The sequence below is a fragment of the Muntiacus reevesi genome, chromosome 6, assembly GCF_963930625.1.
Source record: "Muntiacus reevesi chromosome 6, mMunRee1.1, whole genome shotgun sequence".
In the NCBI taxonomy this organism is placed as follows: Eukaryota; Metazoa; Chordata; class Mammalia; order Artiodactyla; family Cervidae; genus Muntiacus; species Muntiacus reevesi.
Window position 1 is genome coordinate 53,909,932 of NC_089254.1, and position 14,761 is coordinate 53,924,692.

The window sequence follows — 14,761 nt, forward strand, 5'->3', positions numbered from 1 at the left end:
TAAAAAAAAGTTTGTCATTTGACGGCAAAAGCTTAGGTATGAAATTCCAGTTTCTCCAAAGTAAACCACTTGTTCTGGATTAATCCTTTTCCTGTGCCCATTTTAGCAGAAACAAGGCCATAATGAGGCTTCCAGAGGGGAGTGTCCCCATAAGATAGTTTGTCCCCATAGCTGTGCACTCAAAAGCAGCGGCTGGGGTCTCGGTTTCCTCACCTGTAAATGAGGGGAGAGGACGGAGCCACAGTTTCATACATTTTCAACTCTTTGCCGCCCTCTCAGCGGATTGTACAATGCAGAGCTCAGAGCTAGCGCTGCTGCTGCTGCTGCTGCTAAGTCGCTTCAGTCGTGTCCGACTCTGTGTGACCCCACAGACGGCAGCCCACCAGGCTCCCCCGTCCCTGGGATTCTCCAGGCAGGAACACTGGAGTGGGTTGCCATTGCCTTCTCCTCAGAGCTAGCGCTAAGCAAGGGTTATTTTTGATCCGCTGCAGATCCAGGCCGGGTTTTGGACCTAACCCGCGCAGGCATTCGGAAGCGCAGCTTTACCGCCGGGGCGGAGCTTCGCGTGGCTCCCGCTCGCAGGGGGCGGGGGTGGAGCTTGCCGCCGGCGGAGGGCGGGGCCCGCGCGGGGAAGTCCCTTGGGCTGAGCGGCGCGGCGAGTGCGGAGGGCGGGCGCCGGGAGGCGAGTCGGGGGCTGTGAGGTTGGCGGGGGTGGGCAGGCGCGCTGCTGCCGCCGCCACTTGGTGGTCCCCAGGGCTTGGGACCCTTCCCGGGGACTTAGCCCCAGAGGGGAAGGGCTTTTCTGGGAGGCAGAGGGCTGCTTGGCCGCGAGTCCTTGGCTGTGATCGCGGGCATGTGTGCGTGCGCGTGTTTATCTGAGGCTCCGCGGGGCAGCGGACCCGGCCCCCTCGGCCCCTTCCTCCTCCCGTTAATTCCAGTAGGAAACCCGAGCCGGGAAAGAGCTACGCCAGGCCTAGAGCCGGCCAGCCGTTCCCCGCCGGGCGGGCGCCCCATGTCGCTGCCTCTCTTGTGCCGGCTAGCAGAGGGGACAACTCGGGCCCAGAGTTTGGCCGTGAGGGAGCGCTGTGGAGACGCTGGACGTGTCTGGACGTGTCGGGCAGGTGGTGGGAGTTCCTGAGGCTTGAACGTCAGGGTTTTAAAACACGTGTTTGTCATTTTTACTTTTAGGGTTTTGGCCAAATTGGGAGAGGGCACAAAATAACCACTTACCCCTTCTCACCGAGGAAGAACGGGAGAAAGGGTAAGTAAGGAATGATTAAAGGTGGAAGCAGCTAGGACTTTATGCTGAGGGAGCGAGCCAGGAAGAGAAGGACTAGATCCAGAACTGCCCTTGCGGAATCTTGGGGCCAAATTCTACCTTTTCAGCAGGAACCTGAGAGCCGCATTCAAGGGTCACAGGCTCCAAGCTCAAAGAGCTTATTTCAGATTTTTCGGAATCTGTAGAGTTAGCTGGGAGTTTGACAGCTGGCATGTATCCCCTTTAGCCACTTGACCTGGCAGAAAACTGCGATTACCCTTAACCTCTCTGTAGTTGTCTGTCTCAGTCCCCTTAGCTCACTTGGACTAATCTCTGTAAAATTAAAGCATCATGGCTTTCCGTGATAATTAATACGAAACTCCAAGGATAAAGTTAATAGCAATATCACAAGTGTTGACGTTCCTTTGGGATCTTCTCTTCTAGCTCATAGAGAATGGTATTTTGGGGGGGGAGAAGTGGCCAGTCTGGGCCTTTTTCTCTTGACTTTCTCTTTGATACCCATCCCTCACCCCCCAGCATTCTCTTCACTACTGAAAAGTTGCCAAACAGCACACTGATGTTTCTGAAAGTTTGCTGTGATTTTCAGTGTGGGCTCTTTAAAAGATTCTTCTCTGGGACTTTTCCATTACTTCCCGAATCCACCACTCTCTCCTCCCCTCAAACTGGTGAAATGAAACACAACTGCTCTTAGAAGTTTGGAAACACCTTAGGCATCCCTGAAGTCCTATATAAAGAAATATTTTGAATTAGTTAAAATTCATGTTAGCCACAAGCGAGGAGTTTGAGAGTCACATTCTTGGATGCTTACACAGGAAAACTAAAATGGTCCTCTGTGACGTCTTGACATTGGTTTCCTGTGTCCTGAACCTGCCTTCTTATTTGTGCTCAAGTGGCGGATGGCCCCTTAATTTACTTTATGAAGAAACAGAAAATAGTTGTCTATTTGTGATAGGTTCATTTATTGATTCAATAGATATTTATCTTTTTTATCAAAGTGCTGAGCACTTTGAGAAGGATGGGGGAAATAAGGAAGGTATGTAGAAGACGGCCATTTGGGGTCAGACCTTTTACCAGTTTTCTGTGACTTTTCTAAATGTGCTGTGCTGTGCTTAGTCACTCAGTCATGTCTGACTTGCACGCCCATGGACTGTAGCCTGCTAGGCTCCTCTGTATATGGAATTCTCCAGGCAGAAATACTGGAATAGGTAGCGATTTCCTTCTCCAGGGGATCTTCTAAACCGTGGGATCAAACCTGGGTCTCCTATATGCAGGTAGATTCTTTACCATCTGAGCCACAAGGGAAGCCCATAAAGTAGTGTGTATATGTCAATCTTTTTTTGAGCCTGTGTGCCACTTGCAGGATCTTAATTCCCCAACCAGGGATTGAAACCAGGCCTGTGGCAATGGCAGCACTGAGTCCTAACCACTGGACCACCAAGGAATTTCTGTAATCTCATTTTTTACATCGACATGGAAGAAAGTGTCTTTTTTTGTGTTACAAAGATTATATAAGGTTAAAACAAAGTTCCTTAAATCTCGCAAGAATAGAAAAGGAATGGGTTGGCCAGAAAGTTCATTTGGATTGTTCTGTGCCATCTTAGGGATGTTGCAATAGAAAGTTAATCTCAGTCAGTGTCAGACAGAGGACCACTGCTTGATAAAATTCGGAGTTTCTGCCTTTTACTTCTGTATTCTTGGCTGTTTACCACCGCTCTTTGTTCCATCCCAAATCCTTTGTAAAAGTTGCATGCTTTTGATATAGTCTGTTAGACATGGATGTGAATCTTGATTCTTATTGCTGAATGTATTAGCTCTACTGCTACTGTTGTTGTTCATTTGCCAAGTTGTGTCCGACTCTTTGCGTCCCCATGGAATGCAGCACGCCAGCCTTCTTTGTCCTTCACTATCTCCCAGAGCTTGCTCAAACTCATGTCCATTGTGTCAGTGATGTTATCTAACCATCTGATCCTCTGCCGCCCCCTTCTCTTGCCCTTAATCTTTCCCAGCATCAAGATCCCGCAAGGGCAGTTCTGCCACCCCCTTCTCTTGCCCTCAGTCTTTTCCCAGCAATCTTTCCCAGCTGACTTTTCCAATAAGTCAGCTATTCGTGTCAGGTGGCCAAAGTATTGGAGCTTCAGCTTTAGCATCAGTCCTTTCAATGGATATTCAGGGTTGATTTCCTGGTTTGATCTCCTTGCTGTCCCAGAGACTCTCAAGAGTCTTCTCCAGCACCACAGTTTGAAAGCACCAGTTCTTCGGCACTCAGCCTTCTTTATGGTCCAACCGTCACATCCATACATAACTACTGGAAAAAGCCATAGCTTTGATTATATGGACCTTTGTGGGCAAAATTATGTCTTTGCTTTTTAATATACTGTCTAGGTTTGTCATAGCTTTTCTTCCAAGGACCAAGTGTTATTTAATTTTCTTCCAAAGAGCACGTGTTATTTAATTTTGTGGCTGGCTGCAGTTACCATCTGCAGTGATTTTGGAGCCCAAGAAAATAAAATCTGTCACTTTTTCCACATCTATTTACCATAAAGTGATGGGACCAGATGCCATGATCTTAGTTTTTTGAATATTGAGTTTTAAGCCAACTTTTTCACTCTCCTTTTTTACTCTTATCAAGAGACTTTTTAATTCCTCTTCGCTTTCTGCCATTAGAGTGGTATCATCTGCATATCTGAAATTGTTGATATTCCTTCAAGCAGTCTTGATTCCAGCTTGTGCTTCATCCAATCTGGCATTTTGCATAATGTATTCTGAATATGTTAAATAAGTGGGGTGACAATATACAACCTGGTGTACTCCTTTCCAAATTTTGAACCAGTCTCGTGTTCCATTTCCGATTCTAACTGTATCTTCCTGAACTGCATACTGATTTCTCAGGAGATAGGTAAACTTCTTTGCCCCTTAACTCTTTGTGTATCAAAACACAACAGTGAGTATATTAAAAAAAAAGTGTAAGAACAGTGCCTGGCATACAGATACTGTTGACTTCCCTCCCTGTTTCTCTGTCTGGTCACAAAACTTTCTTTTGATCTTGCTTGTGATTACAGAAAGCAGTCTGGTCCTTACTTTCTTAAAGGTCCTAAACTCCCCAGGTATTTACATTTTCACAGGTAGTACCTGTTCTGACTGGTTCTCAAATTTCTGAGACAAGGGCCAACACCTGATTCTCCCTATCAGATCATTCCACAGCCCTGAGGAAAGAATGTCAGCTTGAAAAGTGAAGGGGAAAGGTGTCTACCAGGTGTTTAAAAAGCTCTGACACTGTTTCCAAAGGGAGAAAGACATACTACCACGTTTAGCTTAAAGTTAGGATTTCTGTTTCAGAAATGTCTTTGGTTTATAAGAATTACAATAAAAATGCTGATGCTTCACATCCAAACTGTCGTGATTTTGCCAAGTTTTGGGTTTTAACATACAGCTAAGCTGTGTATTTAGTGTAGCTAATGTTGCTCTGGAAGCCAAGAGAGAGACAAGTCCCCAGACGTCTGATTTCAGACCAGACATCTGCTTTCACTTTGCTAAGGACTACGTTTTGTCAGTAGATTACAGGCATATCAGCTGTACTGCTATAGTCTGTGGTATTTCTATCATAAGCTCTAGTCTGTAGGATTTAGTATGATGTTTTATTCAAATGACAGCACATTGTCAATGAGCACCTGGTCAGATAAGCACATTTCCCACAGGTGTCTTCTGGTGTCATTGTTCTTATAAGTTAACAGGGCAAAATGGCTTCTATCCTTACTGATTTTTTTTTTTTTTTTTTTGATGGAAGAAAATATTCTTAAGGAAAAGCCTCACTTGCAGAACCCCTGGTATTCCCCCAAATAAAATTTCAAGACCACTTTTGTCATTTTGAACAGTGTCCTTACAGGGATAAAATAACAGAGTATGTAGATTTCCAAGCCAGGGTCCCAAAACTTTGTTAACTCATTGTGTACCATTATGTATTAGTGGTACTGTAGACTCTAAACCTGGGGGCTTCCATGGCAGCTCACTGATAAAGAACCTGCTTGCCCAGTAGGATCCGTGGAATCTCTGGGTTGAGAAAATCCCCTGGAGAAGGAAATGGCACTCCACTCCAGTATTCTTGCCTGGAAAATCCCTTGGATGGAGGAGCCTGGTGGGCTACAGTCCACGGATCACAAAGAGTCAAATACGACTGAGCTACTAAACAACAGCAAGATTCTAACATATGCTTATGATAGTGTTTTGGAGACTAATGGATTCTGAGTTCCAACCTAGAATGTCTGGAATCACATCCCACTCCATTTTGAGGTGGTCAGGGGTGTAGAAATACCCTGGAGGTTGTCATTACTAGGTTCTTGGACCAGCTCTGTCATTGCTTAGCTGTGTGACCTTGAACACACATTCCTCATCTGTAAAATGGGGTCATTACTTATTATTACTGTGGGATTTAGTGAGTGTTCTTAAATTAACACAATAACTGGTACAGAATAGGTTCCTCAGCAAATAGCAGTTCCTTTTCATTCCTCTAGGTCCTGGCCATGAGAACAAATACTCCCCCTCTCATATCTAGGCTTATGGCTCCATCTGAAGGGAATTTCCCTTGGAAGCTGGGCCTTAATGGGATGGGGAAAGGGGTACAGAGAATCCTGACAAAGGGGAAGAGTGGGAACTGAGAGAGCAAGGTGCCAGTCTTTTGCTCAGTCTCTGAACTCAGGTTGATGAATTGCTTGACTCAGAGAAAGAACCACCTTTATCTCTGACTTGTTAATCTTTTGTCAGCTGCTCCATTGGAGATGATTAGCTCCTTATTGCCTGCTTAGTCCAATGACAAATTTTTTTCTTTGTCACCTTCATAATTCATGAATAACTATATATTTCTATTTTTAAAAAGTGCGTGGGACTTAATAATGTCTGTACTTCCTTAAGATCAGGATTTTTTTTTTTTTAATGCTTAAAGTTCTGTTGGGGCTTCCTTCGTTGCTCAACTGGTAAAGAATCCACCTGCAATGTGGAAGACCTGGGGTCGATCCCTGGGTTGGGAAGATCCCCTGGAGAAGGGAAAGGCTACACACTCCAGTATTCTGGCCTGGAGAATTCCAGGAACTGTATAGTCCCTGGGGTTGCAAAGAGTCGGACATGACTGAGCGACTTTCACTTCACTTGACTTCAAAGTCCAGTTGATCTTCTTGTCCTGTCATTGGTCTGTAGTTCATTAATTTCTTTTCTTCTTTCTTTTTTCCTTTTTCTTATGCTCTGTATGCTGTGTGCCTTGAACTAGTGCTGAGGATATAAAGTAGAAAATTTACTTTCCTTGACCAAGAAGCTTATGGTCTCGTAGGACAGTAGACGTCTTGACCAACAGATGAAACATTGTGTGAAATGTGCTCTAGTGGAGATAGGTACACATGCAAAGCATGCCTAGCAGAAGCGCTTGCTGTCTGATGGCAGTGCCAGAGAAGGGCTCTAGCTGTGGTTGTATTTGAGCTAGGTCTTGAAATCTGAGTAGAGTTGGGCAGGGTGACAAGCAGCTCAGAGCATTTCTAGGTGGAGCTAATAGCATGAATAGTCATGTGGATTATGAGAGCATTGTGTGTTCTGGAACTGTACGTGGGTCATTCTATTAGAGTGTGAAGGGCAAAGTCAGGAGTGAAAGGAGGTGCAAGTGGAACGCTAACTCTGGGTGCATTTGCTATCCCATGCCTTGTAATGAGCTCTGAAGAACTCTGAGTGGAAGATCACCATGAGCTCAGAGTGCTGGGTAGCTTGGGGTGTTGTGTGATGGGGATGTGGTGAGATTGGGGGCCAGAGCGGACAGTGTGATTAGTGTGGATAATATGAGGTTGTGAGCACAGACAAAAGCAGAAGTCATGGTGATGCTCAGAAGTGAGAATGTTTAGGAAAATATTTAGGAGGATGGAGAATTGGCTGGTCTTTGGGATTGTTTGAATGTCAAGGGAATGGGAAAGTGAGCAGCTAGAAGGACTGCCAGGTTTCTGGGTCGTGGAGGGATCAGAGCAGAGGAAGCAGTTCTGAGGGGAAGTTTAGGATTGAAGACATTGTGTTTACTGTGTTGTGGGGCATATCATTGGTGCGTTGGAGGCATCTTGAAGGCAACTGAATATAGGGTCCTGTAGCATCATGAGAGCTGGGGAGAGGCTGGAGACACAGGTTTCTGAGTGCTTGCCTTATGGAGAGTAGTTGGAAGCATGGTAAGGATGAAAATGCTCAGAGGAACCGCATGGAAAGAGAAGAAGAAAGGGCTGAACGTAAGTTTTAGAGGATAAACCAAGTTATTTACAAGCGAAGAGAAAGAAAGATATAAGGATGCTGGAGGAGAGTGACCAGATAGGCTGGGAGAGAAGAAAAAGCAAAACTTTTCAAGATTCAGGGCAGAGTTTCACAAAGTAGAATGCAGTTAAAATTTAAATCTACAAATCATTAAGTACAATGAAGATTGTAAAGTGCCTGTTAGAGGTCTTGGTTGGAGCGATGGACTAGACACTGAACTGCCCTGGGTGAAGGGGTGAGCAGGAGAAGGGGAGTGAGGAGAGAGTCGACATGCTTGGGTTCCTCCTCAGAGCTTCTGGCTTCGCTGGTCTTTAGTCGAGAATTTTAAAATCTCTGTTGAAGTTACAGTTGCCAGCAATCACTGTTCTTTGTCACACTTTCTTGGGAATGAAAAATCACGTTGTCCCTTTGTTTGCTTAATCCTCCCTTAAAAAAAAATCATAACTGATCTTAGAGTATCTCATTTTATCCCATTCATCCTATTCTTTCTTGGGCTAGAGTTCCACCATTGTCTTATTCTTACCATATTTGGCCTTATTGCATATATTATTGTCTAACCCAATCCAGTTGTATGGGGGGCATGTCCCCTTTCTTTTATTTAAGTTGAAAAATTTCAGAAGAGTGTCTACTAGGAGGCCAAAGGGAAAATAACCGTACTAAACATTAAAAAAAAATCATACCATTCAGCTTTTTAATATCTTCTCTCTTCAAGGCTCTGGATAAACAAAATGTATTAGATGGAAAAGCTGAATAAGATAGGGACCCTACCCTTAAGGAGCTCCTTAAGAGAATGAAAAAATCCAGTAAGTGAAATGTATGTGTAAATAAATGCCCTGTGCACTATATGCTGTTTAGAGGTAGAGTTCAGGGTAAGATGGATGCAAAACAATGTTTCTTTATTTGGTGTGATCCAAAAGGGTTCATGGAAGAGGTATTAACTTGAGTTAAAACTTGCAGTGGAGTTAAGGTATAGAATGGTCAGGTTCAGGGAGTGGGATAAGGGGAATAAAATATTCCTTGACTCCATGAAAGCTGTAGAATGGTTTTGACTTTCCCATCTCCTCTTCCTTCTTGTTCTGCTTCATTTGTTGCCGGATTTCTTTGTCTTAGGGCATAAGGATATTTTAGCTTACATGGAACTGTTCAGTCGTTAAGTTGTGTCTGACTCTGCGACCCCATGGCCTGCAGCATGCCAGGCTTCCCTGCCCTTCACTATCTCCTGGACTTTGCTCAAACTCATATCCATTGAGTCGGTGATGCCAAACAACCATATCATCCTCTGTTCTCCCCTTCTCCTCCTGCCTTCAACCTTTCCCAGCATCAATGTCTTTTCCAGTGATTTGGCTCTTTGCATCAAAGAGCCAAAGTATTGGAGCTTCAGCTTCAGCATCAGTCCTTCCAATGAATAGTCAGAATTGATTTCCTTGAGGACTGACTAGTTTGATCTCCTTATTGTCCAAGGGGCTCTCAAAAATCTTCCCCAGCACCACAGTTCGAAAGCATCAATTCTTTGGTGCTCAGCCTTCTTTATGGTCCAACTCTCACATCCATTCATGACTATTGGACTTGTTCTGCTTTATTTGTTGCAAAGTTTTTTTGTCTTAGGGGATAAGGATATTTTAGCTTACATGGAGAGATACCCACAATTTCTCCCTTTGTGGCATAAACTTTCTGTGAATTGATCACCACTGGTTTATTGTGTGCGTGTGCTGAGCTGCTTCAGTCATGTCAGACTATTTGTGACCCTGTAGACCATAGCCTGCCACGCTTTTCTGTCCCTGAGATTGTCCAGGAAAAAATTCTGGAATGGGTTGCTATGCCTTCCTCCAGGGAATCTTCCCAACCCAGGGATCAAATCCGAGTCTGTTACATCTACCTGCATTGGCAGGTGAGTTATTTACCGCTAGCACCACCTGGGAAGCCAGTTTTTTAATATATTAGATGGCTAAAACAGACCAAAGCAATCAAACAGAATTTCTGGGGGATGATGTCCAGGTACTGGTAATTTTTAGAGTGCCCTAGGCGTTCAAGGCAGAGAACCACTGGCTAAAACATGGGGCAGAAGAAACGTCTGGGATATGGAGCTAAAAAATTGTAGGTTGAATTCTTGCAATTCCTTTTAATAACTAGTGGGTGTCCTTATTTGAGTTAATTAGACTTTCCTAAGCCCCATCATCTTTTGGAAAATGGGGGTGGTGGTATGCCTGTCCTGTCTGTCTTGTAAGATCATGTGAGTCAAAAGGGGCAATTGTGCAAAGGAACATTGCTTGCAGACGCGGTTGAAACAGTGAAATGTTCTGTTCACCTTCTCCAGCGGGAGACAGGCTAAGAGCCAGCCACTATGTCTTGCAAGACAGTAACCATTTGGTGGATTGGGACTTATGATTTCACTATCATGAGCATTTTGGTAATACATTTTACAATGTTTGTGTAATGTCAAAAGTTGGAGACTGAAAGCGCAAAATCAAATCCTTAAAACAATGAGCAGTTGAGCTTTTTTTAGTGTGATATATGAATTCTGTTTAAAATTATACAAATATATATTGTGATTAAGATTGTAAAGTGTATAAATATTCTCAATATCAATAATGTAGTTGTTTAGTGTAAAATTCTATAAATATGTTAGATTTTTATTGAAAAAATCTGTACATTGGAAAAAAAAAAAACCAGTTCTTTTAGAAGATAGTAAAAACCCCCCAAATAGCACGTGCGTGCATAGTTGCTTCAGTGGTGTCCGACTCTTTGCAACCCAGTGGACTCTATCCTTCCAGGCTCCCTGTCCATGGGATTCTTGGAGAGTCACAAATTCACTTATATCGCAGGTCCTGTCATGTCTGTTGGGTTTGCGGAGACATGGCGCTGTGTCTCTGTGCTGTGAAAAGCCTGGTGTGTTAGTGCCAGTCATGTGATTGTATGGGTATGATTGTTCTTGTGGCATTATAAATTATTTTACTTGAGAAGTGGTGTCACTTAACGACAAGGAAATTGAATCTGAAGCCTAGAGACTGGCTTCCAGATGTGACTTAGTGCTCGTTCCTGTGACAGGAGGTGAGCTAGCCTCTCTGAGCCTCATATGTAAAATCTGGATGTGTTTATTCTCTGTTACTTTGTAGCGTGACAAAAATTTAGTGGTTGTAAACTGCAGTAATCGTTTATTATCTCATGGTTTCTGTGGGTCTGCCATTCAGGTGGTCCTTGCTCATGGTCTCGTGAGGTTATCATCAGATGTCAGGTAAAGGTACAGGTAGTGGAGGACCTGCCTGAGTCTAAAAGATTCTTCCACAGTGGCCTGCTTAGGGGATTGACAAGTCAGTGTTGGTGAGTTGGTTTCTCTTCACGACGAAGTTGACTTTCCATGGGGCTGTCCCTTCTCAGGCTTCCCTAGACTGCGATACAGGAGACCAAGGTCTCTTTGGTGTCTCCCTGCATCTTTACCCTAGTACTTTGTTGATGCTTAATTGGTATTTCCTAAACTGAGATGGATTGCTGGTCAAGCTCCAGACTGTGCCTCCCTTGAAACTTAAGATACAGAGGGTTGATTTTTGCTCAGGTAGTGGTGGTGGTGATGGTCGTGGCTCCTGCCAGAACCACTTTTAAGCCTGTCTTATGGGTCCCTGTTTTTGCCCCTGGAGTCCTGAACCTCTTCCAAATGACTCAGGTGTTTGGGTCTTCCAGTGCTCGGCCTGACCTCCTCATAGGTAAATGGAGCAAGCCAGCAAACAGGCAAACAAGCACCCCCACTGTTTTTTCTGTGTGACTGCTTCAAGATCTCATTGAACTCCTGCTCTACTTGGTAGCTCATATGTTTCTGACATCTGAGATTAAGGATACCCAGAAGATACAAGTGTACATCTTTCTTCCACATAATAAATCATCAAAATTTAATCTTTGCCGTTTTATCCAAAAGTTTATTCTGAGAGCTAGGTCTTTGGCACTTTGACACACACACTTTTAGATGTATCTTTCTGTTGAAAAGTGTAGTATTTATGGTTTACTATTGAAAAACCATCTTGCTGTGACTGAAGGAAACATTGTCAACACATTATCAGGGTCGAGTTTAGGAATCATGTTCAGCAAAGACATTTTTTAAAGAAAAGAAATGCTTGTAAGATCATGTTTTGTATTTTAATGACAATTTAATTTCACGCGATTTTTGCATTATGTAGACCAGTAAGTTCAGAGCATCTTAGAATTGTTTCCTCCTCTCTACTCTCTCTTGGGAACTTTTCTGCAGGCATTATTTATCTTCTTAGTCGCTACCTGCCTTCTTCACCTGTTGTTTGTATTAAGTCTTTGGACTAGTTGACTGATGTCATATACGAGGGTGAGCTGCTTGCGAGGGGTGGAGCAGTATTGGAAGGAGCAGAGGGTATGTAAGGCAGAATATCTCTGAAGGTTAGGGTTGATGGCCAAGGGTACTTTTTCACTAAATAGGTAAAAGGGGACCACTAAGCACTGGTGGAAAAGGTTAGAGTTGCCACAGATATTTTAACCTTAATTTTTAAACTACACTTTATTTTTTTTGGAGTAGTTTTAGGTTTATGGCAAAATTGAGAGTAAGGTACAGAGATTTCCCATATACTTCCCATCCCTACACATGCAGAACTTCTCCCATTATCAACCTTACTTTCCAGAATGGTATATTTATTACAGTTGATAAACCTGTGTTGACATGTCATTATGCCTAATGCTCATAGCTTGTATTAGGGTTCCCTCTTGTTGTTATACATTCTGTGGGTGTGGGCAATGTATAATGTCTTGGGTTCACTATGGATTCATCACGCAGAGTAGTTTCACTGCTCTAATAATCCACTATATTCCATGCATTCATCCCTTTTCCTAACCCCTGGCAACCACAGATTTTGCTACTATCTCCATAGTTTTGCCTTTATTAGAATATCATATACTTGGAATCAGTGTATTCAGTATGTTGCCAATTTGCCTGAATTTTTAGTTTGCCTGGTATAGCTGATTGTTTACAAAGCATTTTGGTAATTTTCCAAAAGCTTATTTGTTTAATAGTTACTTTAATAAGAGTTGTATTAGTGTCAAATGAGGATACTAAATAACTATTACTTGATTTGTTAAGTAATAACTATTTAGTGTTGCTATTATCAAATAGTAGTTTGAGGTACTTTATAAACTAATTAGCTTGTATTTTTTATGAGTCTCCCTGTTTCTTCTGGGTAAGAAAAGTACTATAATCTGAACAAATAGGTTGTGAAAATACATTAGAATATTAATAGTTTAAGGCATCTTTGTTGTATATGGCTGCATGGCATTAATACTATAAATAATTTATTCAAAGTCTTATTTTGAAATTAAAAAATAGGCATTAAATGTAAATTTCCAAACATTAAAGTGGTGATATAGAATATGAAATGAGGTTATGAAGACTTTTATTCAAATGCTAGCTCTAGTGTTATCTATGTGAACATGAACTTTTGGTCTCTGAATTTCATTTTCCTTTTGGGAAAATGGAGATAAAATATACTTCATTGGTTAATTTTGAGGACTGTGTATGTAAGCTGTTAGTAAGAATCCTAAGTAAATTTAAACTTATTACAAAGAAATGTGAAAAGTTATTTGGTTAATAAGTCATACTTGGTTACTATTTCCAACTTAATTTCTTTTTTCCCAAGTAATCACGGGAAATAATGATTTGGATTTAAGAAGGCAATACTGCTGAAAAGATGCTTATTTAACTGTGCCTGAGGGGAAAAAAAAACCCTGTATTTTTTATCTGAATTTGTCTTACTGATAGGCCTGCTTGTTTCTTCATGTGAAAGGTATACACTTTGGGGTATTCTGCTTGTGTGCTTGGCTCCTGGTCGTATTTATTACCTAACTGTCAGCTTGAAATGTTAGTCCTTCTTGCAAAGCATGAGTTATAGTGCCACGTTCTGTACAGAGTCAGAGACACATTATTTCTTATTTATTGTGAGAAAAGGCTGGATTCTTAAGCTCTTATGACCAGTCTCTGTGTGGTTGAAGCCACTGGGGCAGCAGAGAGTTTTGGTAGAAAGATTCTGGTGTGAGAGAATAAAAATAGTCCCATGAAGTTGAAATCCTGATGCAGTTGGTAAATTTAATATAATCTTAATTTACAATCAAAATGTCCCTCTTGTTTAATATACTTAGAGGTATGGTCAATGATATTGTTGATATTATACAAAACTGTACACTTCTGAGTTTGAGAATGCTTGACAGATCTTAATTAGTACAACACAAAAGTGTAATGGTCACTTCTTGGCAGGACAGTTGGCATCTTTAATATATTGCAATCTAAACTTTTTGTGGCCCTACTAATTTGCAGTATTTTAAGAAGATTAATCTGACAAGTGTATGGAATCAGTTGGAGTTAGAAGGAGTAATGAGAAGTAGACCATTTGGGAAGTTGTAATTTGCTTACAAGATAGTGAGGATTTTCATTGTCATAATTGTGTGAATGGAAAGTAAGAGATGCTCAGAAACCATTAAGAAAAGAATAGTAAAACCTGACTATATTAAAATTATGCATTGCCAAAAATAGATTAAAAAAACTATAAAAACTGTAACAAAACTGTAACAAAAAGCAAAGACAAACTCGGAAGATTAGCAGTCCATACCATAGAAAAAGGACTAATTTCATACATATATTAAAAATACCAACAACTCAATGGGGAAAAACCAAGAATCAGAGGAAAAATGGGCAAAGATATGAAAGATGAGGAATAGGCAATTCATAAAAGAGAAATGCAAAATAAAACTTCAGTGAGAAACTCTTTTTTAACCTATCAAATTGGCTAACAAAAAATTTTGAAAACGTGAGGAGTTACTGAGGATATGAGGAAATAGACAGTACCATTATTGCTAGTGGATGTAGGTATTTTTGTAGTTTTTGTTGAGAACAATTTAGAAATAGTTGTCAGAACTTAAAATGCACATATTATTTTATACTCCTAGAATTTAACCCATAAATCTTGTACTTGTGTGAAATAGTATATATTTAAGGATATTCCTGGCAGCAATTTGAAATAAATGCTCATCCTTTGGGGACTGGATAAATTATGGGACATATAGTAGAATATTTAGTAGCTGTTAAAAAGAATAAAGCTGCATATATACACTGAAATGCAATCATTATTAAGTCAAAAAGGCAAGGTACAGAACAGTGGGTATTAATAGGTTATTATTTTGGAGGAGACTAAATTAAGATGCATATTTTCTCCTAAA

General features: G+C 41.7%; 1 protein-coding gene across 3 annotated transcripts in view; it reads left to right on the forward strand.

Moving 5' to 3' along the window:
* The first annotated feature begins 623 nt into the window (after positions 1 to 623).
* The window catches only part of IMMP2L (inner mitochondrial membrane peptidase subunit 2), a 924,620-nt gene continuing 910,482 nt past the window's right edge, over positions 624 to 14,761 (forward strand). For 2 of the 3 annotated variants that reach the window (XR_010663655.1, XM_065938918.1), the window contains exons 1-2: positions 627 to 682; positions 1,189 to 1,261. The gene's annotated coding sequence lies outside the window, so the exon portion shown is untranslated. Of the gene's footprint in view, positions 683 to 1,188; positions 1,262 to 14,761 lie in introns of all 3 variants that reach the window. The other variant, XM_065938919.1, reaches the window with a different exon arrangement.